The sequence below is a fragment of the Canis lupus genome, chromosome 7, assembly GCF_011100685.1.
Source record: "Canis lupus familiaris isolate Mischka breed German Shepherd chromosome 7, alternate assembly UU_Cfam_GSD_1.0, whole genome shotgun sequence".
Classification (NCBI taxonomy): domain Eukaryota; kingdom Metazoa; phylum Chordata; class Mammalia; order Carnivora; family Canidae; genus Canis; species Canis lupus.
In genome coordinates, this window is record NC_049228.1 from 78,414,422 (window position 1) to 78,429,278 (window position 14,857).

The following is a 14,857-nucleotide window of genomic DNA, read 5'->3' on the forward strand; positions in this document are numbered from 1 at the left end:
GGCTTGCCATGTGCCAAGCGACGAATAGGAAGAAGTGGCTCTTCCTTTTCCCCTCTCATTCTTCCAGTTCCCTCAAGAGGCATGATCATTCCTAGGACACATTTTTCTATGTTGTTTCCCTGCTGGTGGAGCACTGGTAGCTCTCTCCTGTCTAGGGAATGAAGACTTTGGTCTCTGTCTGATGTTTGTTTGTTTTTTTTTGTTTTTTTTTTTTTCTGTCTGATGTTTGGAGTCCTGTCCTGACTACCTAATATTCTCCCCCAAGACTCACAAAATGAACTTCACACTCCAGCAGAATCTATCTAAATAGAGATATTGAACTCTTTTCTATTTTGTCACTTAAAGTCTTGGCCTAAAATATCATAAAGGATCCTTCCTGTGTGTTACAGTGAAGGATATCAAGGCTGCTGGATTCCACCACTGCAGTGCGTGGCTATTTCCAGACACCCACAGTGCATGATGCCTCATCCCTTATCCTGCTCAAGGCCACTACCTCCCACCTGGCCACACCAGCCAACCCAGGCACACCAGAACACACCAATCTCTTTTTGTTCAAACTCTTATCTATTCTATTTGATCCCCAGTCAAAAGGTGAACATCCAGAGGGCCAAATGAGTAATGCTAGGAGAGGGTTGGACCCCTGCAACCTATCCATAATGACCTGAGGAGCCCTAGAACCTCAGTTAAAAAATTCTTGGAGAAGGCCATCTCTGAGGTCCTTTCTACTAATAAAATCTGTTGTCCTCTAATGTTACTCCTATTGTGTCCTTTTAATAAATAATACAAATTATAGTGTAAGTATAGATCCTAGAGAAGTGACCATGGAAAACCTGTGCTGCCCACAATCACAGGCATCCTTGTCCTGAAACACAGACCCTTGTTGGCAGTTCAATTCCCTCTGAACCCTTTTCAGGAAAGAGATTGAATGCTCAAATGGGGAGAGAGGCTAGACTAGCAAGTTTCCCTCTAAAACCTAGCCAGTGTTCTGGAAACAGTCTCTATTCTCATTAACCCGTTGTTAGACCTACATAGGAAGGTGACCTTCCTGGGTTCCTACCATCTTCCTTTGCCTTTCTTAGCATGACTGCTGCCTCTGCTGCAGCCACAAATTACCACCTTCTCTCTCTTCCCTAGCCCAAATCAGAAAGGAAAACATGTCCCCTAGCTCTCTACACCCAGTTTAGACAGGCTATCCCTTCCAAAAGTCAGAAGAAGAGCAGCAAAGGAAGTCTGCATGACTGGATTCTCCATAACCCATTGGAGGGAGATAAGAGGGAGATGCCACCTTCTTGAATCCTCAGGAGGAGAACACCACGAGAGGCCATACACCTTTTACCCCGAGGACCAATGTCAGTGCTCAGAAGCCATCTTCTTATTTCTAGAGGTGCACCTCTTTCTCCTTCGCCAAATCTTCCAGCGGGAGAGGACCTCCCTTGCCCTCTGCAATCCTTGCATGTCTTATAAGCAAGATGCTGGTTTTTCTTTGCTCTGGATTATCTTTTCAAGAACATTTGTGTAGTGAACAGCCCTTCTCCAGAGCAAGGGAGATTTGTTTGCACCATTAGTATGTAGAATGTCTTCCTCTGAAACAAAGAGATAGGCAGGTTTACTGCCCATTATCACATATTCAGAGTCCCTATGCTCAGAATTCCTTCTGAATTGCAGCCCCTTGAGTGTGCTAGTGTCACCTGGCTCAGGGAAATGATGCAACAGGATATAGGTGCTGGGGCGATTTCTTCTGTCGTAAGTAATAACATGGCTTCTGCCAGTCTCCATGAGACTGAGACAGCCTCACTTGTTTTCTTGCAAGTAGGGTAAAATCTCAGTCCCTTTCCAGATGTGGACACTCCCTAGCGCTGGATTAAGGTCAAACCCCTGCCCCAGCTTCGTGCTTTTTCTGTCAAGGCCTTTAAGACTTGAGCACTTCAAGTTGATTGAGTCAGTTAGCAGTGAATTTAGGAACATAAAGATTTTATTTCCAATTTCATGATATGCTGTTTGTCTGTTGTAGACTACGGAAAATTTGGGACTTTGCCTACACCTAAGAATCTGCAGTTTACAGGGCATTTCAAAGTTTGCCCTTCAAACATAAGTTGTTTTAGTGCCACCTACAGGCTACTGTCTAGTGAGGAGCTCTAGACAACCAAGTGGCCTACTTCTGCAGTCTAACCACAATGGGATGGAGGGACCTATGCAAAGTAGCAATGAATCTCACAAATGTAACACAGAGTGAAAGAAGCTAGATAGAAAAAAAAATGTATATTGTACCATTAACAGAAAATACAAAAGCAGGTGAAACTAAATGTGTCAGTTTTTCAGAGAAACAGAACCAATAGAATATATATAGTACTTAAATTCCTTCAATCTTCTTTATATAAAATTAGTGATATATAATAATTTATATAAACTAAACACATATATAAGCAGGGAGATAAGAAGGATAATACCGATATTTATATTAGGGATTTATTTTGAGGAATTGGCTCATGTGATTGCGGGGGATTGGCAAGTCTGAAATTTTTAAGTCAGGCTGACAGGCTGGAAATTCAGGCAGGATTTCTGTGTTACAATATTGAGGTTTCCCTGTGAAACCTCAGTCTTTGCTGGTAAATCTTTCATCTGAATAGACATGTCCCATCTACGTTATCAAGGGTAATCTTTACTTAAAGCAAGTGATTATAGATGTTAATCATATCTACCAAATACCTTCACAACAACAGCTAGACTGGTATTTTACCTTACAACTAGACACTATAGTCTAGCCAAGTTGACACATAAAATTAACCATTGCAGTCAACCAATTGTCAACTTGGTACCATAATTAATTTCCAAATAAAGACAATAACAAGGCCATAATTCTGCCTAGCGTGATACAACTATCCTGCATGCAAGCAATCCCTCCCCCAAGAGAGGACACCAAGTCTTTGAGTGGCATTTACTCCTCTCCTTAAGTATTATGATATAAAAGTCTAAATACTATAATGTAAAGTTAATACATTTTATGTTACACAAAAGGGAATAAGAGGGGAAGATGACAAAGGTATTTTATACACACGCACAAACACACATATTTGTAACCAAATAGGGGAGAAATACTCGTTATAATCACCATCCCCATTTCTGCAACTGATAATGTGGTGATAGCTGTTATTTGTAACTATCTTCTTCCACTGCTCATTCTGTATTTCCTTTGCCTTTAGAAAGTATCTCAGCTGGTCATGATTCTTTGCCTGGTGGGGTGACCCAAACCTTCATGCTTGCTCTGCCTGAATTGCATTATTGAAGTTTTCCACTGATCTTAATCTAGGGCATGATAATACTAAGAGGCACCCTAAGGGGTCTCCAGCATTTCAAACATAACTCTTTCCTACCTCCACTGTAGAGTAGCAGCTCAATTTCCCCTTAGTAGTCATGACCAATCACCCAGTCAGCACAGTAATCCCTTCTTTGTCCGCCGACTTAGAGACATGAGGAGCCCCCCTCATTAAGGCAGTAGTCTTAATTTCCAGTTCAATGGAATCATTTCTGCGTCCCTGGGTGGAAGCACTCCTTCCTCTGAAACTAAGATTTCTAAACAAGCAGAGAGCAAAAATTTCTTAGTGGGTCACTATGGGCAATGGCAAGTGATGCCCCTCTCATTCCCACCCCTTGACTCCTGGATGGGAAAATAGCACCATGTATTGGATACTGACTCAGAACAATACAGCCTCCTAGAGAACATTGCCCCTGCCCTGCCAGGTTTTCCTGCCTAGCTCACTACCTAGTCACTGACTGTAACTGAGTCTTTAAAGGCCGTGTCACCATTCTATCATGACTGCTGCTTCTGGATGTTACAGAACATAGTAAGACCAGTCAGTTCCATGAGCACAGGCCTATTGCCACCCTTCATTTGCTATTAAGTGAATTCCTAAATCCGAAGCAATGCTGTGTGAAATGTCATTATGATGAATAAGACATTCTATAACTTCACAGATGGTAGTTTTGGCAGAAGCACGGTGTGCAAGGAAGGCAAATCCATATCCAGAATGTCTCTTCCAGTAAGAATAAAACACTGACTCTTCCATGGTGAAAGTAGTCCATCGTAATCAACTTGTCACTAGATAGTTGGCCAATTACCCAGGGGAATGATGCCAAATAAGGGACTCAACATTGGTCTCTGCTGTTGGCAGATTGGGCATTCAGCAGTGGCTATATCCAGGGCATCCTTGTTGAGTGGCAACCCATGTTTATGAGTCCCTGCATAATCTCCATCCCTGCCACTTTAGGAGTATTCATGAGCCCACTGGGCAATGACAGGGTGGCTAGGACAAAAAGCTGACTGGTGTCCACAGAACATGTCATCCTATCCACTTGAATATTAAAATTCTTCTCCGCTGAGGTCACCATTTGGTGACATAGGACACAAATATCTTCATGACTTTTTTTTCCCATGCAGAGAGGTCTATCCATACATCTTTTCACCAAGTTTCCTTGTCACCAGTTTTCCTATCATGTTTCTTCATATCTCTGACCTTCAAGCCACAGATTATGAACTGGTATAAAATTGTATTCCCGGCCATTTCTCTTTCCAAGCAAAAGGAACAATCAGATGTATTGCTGGAAGTTCTGCACACTGGGAGAATATACCTCCTCCATCGTCCTTCGGGGATGCGCCAGAAGGGAGCAGTAGTCCTGTAGCAGTCCACTTTGGGCTGATGCCTGCTTTTTAGGCAGAACCTCTGTATACATGGCTCAACTTTTCTCTTTCTAAATCAATTGGTTATACGCAACTCCCCATGAGTTCACCAGTGGTGGTTGCAACAAGAAAGTAATGTAGCAAGAGTGGGAACCAAGGGGTCCACTCAATAATAGCTACTTTTGGGGTCATTCAGTAAATAGGCTAGAGTGATATACCCACATGAAGAATATATTGCCTCCAAAGTCCATCCAGAAAAGCTCACTACACCTTATACCTCTTTTTCAGTTGTAGGTGGAGGAAGATGCAACAATTTATCCTTGATCATATAAGGGATAACTATGAATGTCCCACTCCACTGGACTCCTGGAAATTTTTTTCTTTTTTTTTATTTTTGAAGTTCATTTGCCAACATGTAGTATAACATCCATTGCTCAACCCATCAAGTGCCCCCCTCAGTGCTCATCACCCAGTCACCCCATCCCCCCGCCCACCTCCCCTTCCACTACCTCTTGTTCGTTTCCCAGAGTTAGGAGGCTCTCATGTTTTGTCACCCTCTCTAATTTGTCCCCACTCAGTTCCCCTCCTTTCCCTTATAATCCCTTTCACTATTTCTATATTCCACATATGAGTGAAACCATATAATGTTTGGCCTTCTACAAATGACTTACTTCACTCAGCATCATACCCTCCAGTTCCATCCACATCAAAGCAAATGGTGGGTATTCGTCATTGCTAATGGCTGAGTAATATTCCATTGTACACATAGACCACATCTTCTTTATCCATTCATCTTTTGATGGACACCAAGGCTCCTTCCACAGTTTGGCTACTGTGGACATTGCTGCTATGAACATTGGGGTGCAAGTGTCTTGGCATTTCACTGCTTCTGTATCTTTGGGGTAAATCCCCAGCAGTACAATTGCTGGGTTGTAGGGCAGATCTATTTTTAACTCTTTGAGGAACCTCCACACTGTTTTCCAGAATGGCTGCACCAGTTCACATTCCCACCAACAGTGGAAGAGGGTTCCCCTTTCTCCACATCCTCTTCAACAGTTGTTGTTTCCTGTCTTGTTAACTTTCCCCATTCTCACTGGTGTGAGGTGGGATCTCATTGTGGTTTTCATTCGTATTTACCTGATGGCAAGGATGAGGAGCATTTTTTCATGTGCTTGTTAGCCATGTGTCTGTCTTCTTTGGTAAAATATCTGTTCATGTCTTCTGCCTATTTCATGATTGGATTTTTTTGTTTCTTGGGTGTTGAGTTTAATAAGTTCTTTATAGATCTTGGATACTAGCCCTTTATCTGATCTGTCATTTGCAAATATCTTCTCCCATTCTGTAGGTTGTCTTTTAGTTTTGTTGACTGTTTCTTTTGCTGTGCAGAAGCTTTTTATCTTGATTAAGTCCCAATAGTTCATTTTTGCTTTTGTTTCCCTTAACTTCATAGATGTATCCTGCAAGAAGTTGCTGTGGCCAAAATAAAAAAGGGTGTTGCCTGTGTTCTCCTCTAGGATTTTGATGGACTCTTGTTTCACATTAAGATCTTTCAACCATTTTGAGTTTCTCTTTGTGTCTGGTGTAAGAGAATGGTCTAGTTTTGTTCTTCTGCACGTGGCTGTCCAATTTTCCCAGCCCCATTTATTGAAGAGACTGTCCTTTTTCCAGTGGATATTCTTTCCTGTTTTATTGAATATTAGTTGACCATAGAGTTGAGGGCCCATTTCTGGGTTCTCTATTCTGTTCCATTGATCTATGTGTCTGTTTTTGTGCCAGTACTACACTGTCTTGATGATGACATCTTTGTAATACAGCTTGAAATCCGGCAATATGATGCCCCTGGCATTGGTTTTCTTTTTCAATATTCCCCTGGCTATTTGGGGTCTTTCTGACTCCACACAAATCTTAAGATGATATGTTCCAACTCTCTGAAGAAAGTCCATGGTATTTTGATAGGGATTGCATTGAAGGTATAAGTTGCCCTGGGTAGCATAGACATTTTCACAATATTAATTCTTCCAATCCATGAGCATGGAGTGTTTTTCCATCTCTTTGTGTCTTCCTCCATTTCTTTCAGAAATGTTCTGTAGCTTTTAGGGTATAGATCCTTTACCTCCTTATGGTTTTGGGTGCAGTTATAAATGGGATTCATTCCTTAATTTCTCTTCCTTCAGTCTTCTTGTCAGTGTATAGAAATGCCACTGATTTCTGGGCATTGAATTTGTAACCTGCCACATTGCTGAATTGCTGTATGAGTTCTAGCAATCTTGGTGTGGAATCTTTTGGGTTTTCTATATACAGTATCATGTCATCTGTGAAGAGGGAGAGTTTGACTTCTTCTTGGCCAATTTGAATGCCTTTCATTTCTTTTTGTTGTCTGATTGCTGAGGCTAGGACTTCTAATACTATGTTGACTAACAATGGTGAGAGTGGACATCCCTGTCGTGTTCCTGATCTTAGGGGAAAGGCTCCCAGTGTTTCCCCATTGAGAATGATATCACTGTGGGCTTTTCATAGATGGCTTTTAAGGTATTGAGGAAAGTCCCTCTATCCCTACATTCTGAAGAGTTTTGATCAGGGATGGATGCTGTATTTTGTCAAATGCTTTCTCTATCTATTGAGAGGATCATAGGTTCTTGCTTTTTCTCTTGTTGATGTGCTCTATCACATCGATTGTTTTAGGAGTATTGAGCCCCCCTTGCATCCTGTGGATAAATCCCACTTGGTCATGGTGAATAATCTTCTTAATGTACTGTTGGATCCTATTGGCTAGTATCTTGGTGAGAATTTTTGCATCTGTGTTCATTGGGGATATTGGTCTATAATTCTCCTTTTTGGTGGGGTTTTTGTCTGGTTTTGGAATCAAGCTGATGCTGGCCTATTAAAACGAGTTTGGAAGTATTGCATCCCTTTCTATCCTGTGGACAGCTTTAGTAGAATAGGTATTATTTCTTCTTCTTTTTTTTAAGATTTTATTTATTTATTCTTGAGAGACAGAGAGAGAGAGAGAGAGAGAGAGAGAAACAGAGACACAGGCAGAGGGAGAAGCAGGCTCCATGCAGGGAGCCCAAGGTGGGACTCGATCCCAGGACTCCAGGATCACACCCTGGGCCAAAGGCAGGCACCAAACCACCAAGGCACCCAGGGATCCCGGTATTATTTCTTCTTTAAACATTTGACAGAATTCCCCTGGGAAGCCATCTGGCCCTGGACTTTGGTGTGTTGGGAGGTTTTTGAGGACTGCTTCAATTTCCTCCTGGGTTATCAGCCTGTTTAAGTTTTCTATTTCTTCCTGTTCTAGTTTTGGTAATTTGTGGTCTTCCAGAAATGCATCCATATTTTCTAGATTGCCTAATTTGTTGGCATATAACTTCTCATAGTATGTTTCTAAAATCATTTGTATTTCCTTGGTATTGGTTGTGATCTCTCCTTTTTCATTCATGATTTTATTAATTTGAGTATTTTTTTCTTTTTAATAAGACTGGCTAGGGGTTTGTGTATCTTAATAATTCTTTCAAAGAACCAACTCTTGGTTTTGTTGATCTGTTCTACAGTTCTTCTGGTCTCTACTTCATTGAGTTCTGTTCAATATTTATTATCTCCCAACTGCCTTGTGTAGGTTTTATTTCCTGTTCTTTCTTTAATTTCTTTAGGTGCAAGGTTAGCTTGTGTATTTGAGTCTTTTCCAATTTCTTGAGGGAGCCTTGTATTGCAATATATTCCCCTCTTAGGACTGCTTTTGCTGTATCCCAAAGATTTTGAATGGTTGTTTCTTCATTTTCATTAATTTCCATGAATCTTCTTAGTTCTTCTCTAATTTCCTGGTTGACCCATTCATCTTTTAGTAGGATGCTCTTTAATCTCCACGTGTTTGAGTTTCTTCCAAATTTCTTCTTGTGATTGCATTCTAGTTTTAAAGCATTGTGGTCTGAGAATAAGCAGAGGACAATCCTAATCTTTTGGTACCCATTGAGACTAAATTTGTGACGCAACATGTGGTCTATTCTGGAGAAAGTTCCATGTGCACTTGAGAAGAATGTGTATTCATTTGCATTCAGATGGAAAGTTCTGTATATATCTGTGAAATCCATCTGGTACAGTGTATCATTCAAGGCTCTTGTTTCTTTGGTGATGTGTTTAGAATATCTCTCTTTTCCTGAAAGTGCCATGTTGAAGTCTCCCACTATTAGTGTATTATTATCTAAGTATTTCTTTACTTTGATTATTAATTGATTGATATACTGGGCAGCGCTCATATTAGGGGCATAAATATTCATGATTGTTAGGTTGTATTGTTGGATAGACCCTTTAAGTATGACATAGTGTCCCTCTTCATCTCTTACTACAGTCTTTGGGATAAACTTTAATTTATCTGATATGATAATTGCTACTCCAGCTTTTCTTTGAGGACCATTTGAATGGTAACTGGTTCTCCACCCTTTCTTTTTCAGGCTGGAGGTGTCCTTAGGTCTAAAATGAGTCTCTTGTAGATGGCAAATAGATGGGTCTTCTCTCTTTTATCCAGTCCGATACCCTGCATCTTTTAATGGGATCATTTAGCCCATTCGTGTTCAGAGTAACCATTGAAAGATGTGAATTTAGTGTCATTGTAATACCTATTCAGTTCCTGTTTTGTGGATTATTTCTTTGGGCTTCCTCTTTGTTTTATAGGGTCCCCCTTAATATTTCTTGCAGAGCTGGTTTGCTGGTCATATATTCTTTCAGTTTCTGCCAATCCTGGAAGCTCTTTATCTCTCCTTCTATTCTAAATGACAGCCCTGCTGGATATAGTATTCTTGGTGGCATTTGTGGCATGTTCTTCTCACTTAGTACCTCGAATAGATCATGCCAGCTCTTTCTGGCCTGTCAGGTCTCTGTGGAGAGGTCTGCTATAATCTAATATTTCTCCCCATATAAGTTAAGAATCTCTTGTCTTGAGCTTCTTTAAGTATTTTCTCTTTATCTTTGGAATTTGCAAGTTTCACTATTAAATGTTGAAGTGTTCAACGGTTTTTATTGATTTTTTTTGGGGGGGGGTTCCTCTCTATCTCTTGGACCTGAATGCCTGTTTCCTTCCCCAGATTTGGGAAGTTCTCAGCTATGATTTGTTCAAATATACTTTGTGGCCCTCTATCCTTCTCGGCCTTTTCTGGAATCACAATTAAATGTATATTCTTCCTTCTGAGGCTGTTATTTTTTTTTTCCCTCAGCCTTTCCTCGTGGTCTCGATTGTTTTTCTCTTTTTTCCTCAGCTTCCTTCCTTTTCATCAAGTTGCCTTCTATGTCACTCACTCTTTCTTCCACCTCATTAACCCTAGCAGGTAGGACATCCAGTTTGGATTGCATCTCATTTAATTGATTTTTAATTTCGGCCTGATTAGATCTCAATTCTGCAGTAATGAAGTCTCTAGAGTCCTTTATGCTTTTTTCCAGAGCCCCCAGTAGCTTTATAATTGTGCTTCAGAATTGGTTTTCTCACATGGAATAAAATCCATATTCTGTAACTGTGGCAGAGTACTGCTTCTGATTCTTTCTTTTGTGGTGAATTTTTCCTTCTAGTCATTTTGTCCAGTGCAGAGTGGCTGTATGAGTAGGATGAGTCAAAATTATCACTCACAACCTAAGTAAATTCCATTCTAGATGATTCTGATGAGGTCAGAGACCCGAAAATGAAAAAGAAGATCAGAAGAAAATAAAACAAAAGGACCACTAAAGTGAAAAACAATTTTTAAAACAAAGTAGCAAAAAATAAAAGGCCAAAAATCCCAAAGAAGAAGAAAAAAGAGAAAGAAAAGAAGAAGAAAAAGAAGTAAAGAGGAAAAAGAGAAAAAAGAAAAAAGTGGGGGGCTGAGGGCTGGTGGTGGTGAAGAAGTTGTAGTGGAGAGAGAATGTAGTCTACCTGAGGGGTCCTAGAGGGTGATCCTTTTGGTTCTGAGTGTATTTTGTTCTGTATGTTAGAAGATGCTCAATCCCAAATTTATACAAATCAGCAATACTTGTAGAAAGCCCTAACATTGACCATCAAAACATAAACGAGATAAAAGAGGGGGGCAGAATGGGAATGAAGGGAGAATATAATCTCACAGAATGAACCAGCACGATATTCCCCTTGGTTCTGGGTGCATGCTGGTCATGTTTTAGAAGATATTAACTTCCACCATTGTAGAAAAAACAAGGCAGAGAAAAAACAAAACAAAAAAAACCAAAACCCCATATTTCATATATCTCCCAAAATTAAATTGAATATGTTGAAGGGAATCCAGAAGTGAAAAATGTATCTAAGACATGTAATTGTAGAAACATGAAAGGCAAAAGGAAAACTCAACAATGCAGAGCTGGTAAAATATTGTAGTTATGGTGGAAAATGAGAAAAGATATTGGAAATTTTTAGTCTGATATAAAGAAGAGTTGTAATGGAAAAAGGAAAAGAAATTTTAAAAAGGGGAGGACCTTCTCATTCTATATACTATATTCCCTGATTTTCCCTCAGTCCTGGAACTTTCTAGTGCTGCTTGGTCCAGAACTTGCTCTTCCCCTATCCTTCCAGCTGGTCCTCTGGGAGAGGGGCCTACTGCTGATTCTCAGGTGTGTGTACCTGGGGGAGATGCCTTGCCCCCTGCCAGGTGCCGGGCTCAGTGGGAGCTGTTTACCCCGTGAGGCCTCTGTCCCCCGGCAGCTCCGCCCCTTGCAGGCACAGGGTGACTCCAGGAGGAACAACAACACTGGCAGTGCCCAGATCTCCAGCTCTGGAGTCAGCTCTCGGCAGTTAACTACCCACAGCCTCCCAGTCCACACTGGCCTAGGTGCTCTGGGGTGGTGGGTGCTGATCTTCACAGCTTGGGGGTGCCCGGCAGCAGGAGAGTCCTTGCTGTCCTGTGCCCTCCCCGATTCTGCCTTTCCCTAAGGGGAGTGCAGGACTGTGGGCTGTGTCTTCTCGGGGCCCCTGGGATCTGGGGACCTGCTCTGCTAGAATCATGCTCTTAGGGTCTGCCTCTCCAAAGGAAATGAGGTTCAGCCGCCTCTGACCGGAGCCACCCGCCTAACCGACTGGCTTCTCCCAAATGTCCTGAGAGCTGCGGTGTTCCAGCCCTTTATGGAGATAAGACCGTGGTTTGCAGTGCGCTCTCCCCTGGGCGCCCCTCCTCTATTAGTGACTCCAGGAATCTGGAGGCTTCACTGTCCCTCCTGCAATTCTGCATGATTTCCCTGCTGAGCACTTTTCCATCAGGGAAAACTCTGTCATGGATTTTTAAAGTTCTGCTGCTCCAGGGCTGGGCTCTCCCAACCGGAGGCTCTGCTTTAGCCTGGCTCCTTGCGGGGCCCCTCCCCACTTGATTATTTGTATTTATTTTTTCTACCTTCCAACCTTGCTAGAAGTGAAAACCCTTCTCTCTGTAGCATTCCAGCTGTTCTCTCTTTAAATCTCAGGCCGAATTCGTAGGTGTTCAGGATGTTTTGAAAGTTACCTAGGTAAGTTGGTGGGACCAGGTGAGTTGAGGACCCCTACTCTTCTGCCATCTTGCCCCCCGCTAGAAATTTCACTAAGGTGGAAATCTCCTGAATTTTTGTCAGATTTATTTCCTCTGACATAAAATGTCTTACCAATAAGTCTAGAGTAATTGCTTCTTGTCACTCACTAGGTCCAATCGCATAATATCATCAATTTAATGAGTGAGTGTGATATTTAATGGAAGAGAAAGGTAATTAAGATCCTGGTGAGCTCAAACTTTCCAAAATAAACATGTCTCCAGCACCAGGAATCTTTTTTTTTTTAAGATTTTATTTATTTATTCATAGAGACAGATAGAGGCAGAGACACAGGAAGAAGGAGAAGCAGGCACCATACAGAGAGCCCGACGTGGGACTTGATCCCGGGTCTTCAGGATCATGCCCGGGGCTGCAGGCGGCGCTAAACCACTGTGCCACCAGGGCTGCCCACCAGGAATCTTTTCTAAGTGAACTTTGGCAAGACAGTTAAGACATACAGTGCATGTAGGAAATGTGGTTTGTTTAGAAAATCTCAAAATAAAATATTTGATTAGCTTTACTGCATTTTAGTTGTTATTATAGCCAAGAACTATAGATTATAATAAAGTTACTTAATTTAAAAAATATATTTTATTTATTTGAGAGAGAATGAGAGAGGATAGAGAAGGAGCAGGGGAAGGGCAAAGGGAATGGGAGAAGCAGACTCCCCAGTGATCAGGGAGCCCAACATGCCGCTCTGTCCCAGGACTCCGGGATCATGACCTGAGCCTTTGAAAGGCAGATGCCCAACTGACTGAGCCACCCAAGTGCCCCATAAAATTACTTTATTAAAAGAAATCCCTGTGAACTAGGAGTGCCTGGCTGGCTCAGTCAGTGTAGTATGCAACTCTTAATCTCAGGATCATGAGTTCAAGCCCCATGTGGGGTGTAGAGATTACAAAGAAAGAAAAGAAAAAATCCCTGTGAACTAAAACATGCCATAAAGCTGGAGAGCTGATATACTCCTGAGGTAGGATTGTAAAGGTGTATTGCTGGTCTTGCCAGGTGAAAGCAAATTGCTTCTGGTGGTCTCTTTTGACAGATATAGAGAAAAAGCATTTGTCAGATCAATAGCTTCATGCTAGGTATCAGGGGATGTATTACTTTGCTCAAGCAATGAAGCCATATCTGGTATTGCAGCTGCAAGTGGAACTACCAATGCACCGGGGGTTGGTAGTTCTTCAACATATGAGTTTTAGGGACTTGATATGACTGTGTTTGGAGATTGGGTCTATAGAGAAGTAATTAAGGTTAAGTAGGGTCATAGAAATGGGACCTAATCTAATAAGTCTGGGATTCTTATAGGAAGAAGAAGAGACACCAAAGATATCCCTATGTTTTCATGCACATAGAGGAAAGATCAGGTAAGGACAGAGTGAGAGGGTGGATGTCTGAAAGGAAGACAAGCTCTTACTAGAAATTCAATTTTCTTGTATCTTGATCTGAGACCTCTAACCTCCAGGCAGAACTGTAAGAGAATAACTTACACTTATAACTTAACTTTAAGCCACACAATCTGGGATATTTTATTGTGGCCAACTAGGCAGACTTACACAATAATGAAGGTTCGTTATTGGTCTTGTTGGCTGAAGGAAAGTTGTTTCTAAAGGAAGTATTCTTAGGGTGGCTCAGCAGTTGAGTGTGTCTGCCTTTGGCTCAGGGTGTGATCCCGGGTGCGGGATCGAGTCCCACATCAGGCTCCCTAAAGGGAGCCTGCTTCTCCCTCTGCCTATGTCTCTGCCTTTCTCTGTGTATATCTTATGAATAAATAAAATCTTTAAAAAAATAAAGGAAATATTTTTAATAAGTATTGAGGAAAAAGCAATTGCTTGATCAATAGCTGCAAACCAGGTACCAGTGATGTGCTAATTTCCTCAAGCAATGAAAACACATCTGTAACAGTAACTTCAAAATGTACTGACTGCCCAGGTAAGTTTATGATAATCCCCTGTTGTTCTCCAGGCTCCCTTTGTTTTCTGTACCGGCCAAATAGGTGAGTTGAAGGGGGATGTGGTAGGAATCACCACTCCTCATTCTTCAAGTGCCTGATGGTGGCACTAATCTCTGCAATCCCAGGAATACAGTATTGCCTTTGCTGTTCTGTTTTCCTAGGTAGAGGCAGGTCTGTGGCTTCCACTGTACTCCCTCTACTGGTCAGAACACCCACGTGAAGATTCTCTATGTCTATTCCAATATGCATTCCAGAACTGGGGAAGTAACCATGGAATGGGCTTGGGGACCCACTGTGAGATAAACCCCAGCCTAAAACTCCTCTGACTGGGGTTTCCTTAAACCCCTACTCTGACTGGTGGGCCAGTGATGTTTTGGGTCTCCTGGAATTAGTGTCAGTTCAGAGCTAGTGTTTAGCAATTCCTGTAAAGTCTACTTATTTCCTTTTCCCCAATGCATAATCACTATGGTAAAAGGCCATAGGTCCCTGAGGGAAGGCTGAGAGGAAGATTACCAGTACATATTTCTGGCAGTGCAGCACAGTCCTTCCTCAAGGGGATCTGGCCTCCCTTTTAATTCAAGGGTTTCTAGGTCTGTAAAGTGGGTCAAGTCAGGAATGGATTGAAAGGCTGTGACTCTTGGTTTTACGATATAAATTAGGCTTTTGTGCACTTGACCTAGAACTCTTCCACTTTTACAGAACAA

The 14,857-nt window shown here is 41.7% G+C and overlaps 1 long non-coding RNA gene across 1 annotated transcript; it reads right to left on the bottom strand.

Annotated features, from left to right (window-relative positions):
• Positions 1–390: 390 nt before the first annotated feature.
• LOC119872708 lies at positions 391–14,369 on the bottom strand. Its single transcript, XR_005361746.1, has 3 exons — positions 14,185–14,369; positions 3,372–3,570; positions 391–1,583 (listed from the first exon to the last, which is right to left on the bottom strand). It is a non-coding gene; the product is annotated as an uncharacterized LOC119872708 (long non-coding RNA).
• Between the last annotated feature and the right edge of the window lie 488 nt (positions 14,370–14,857).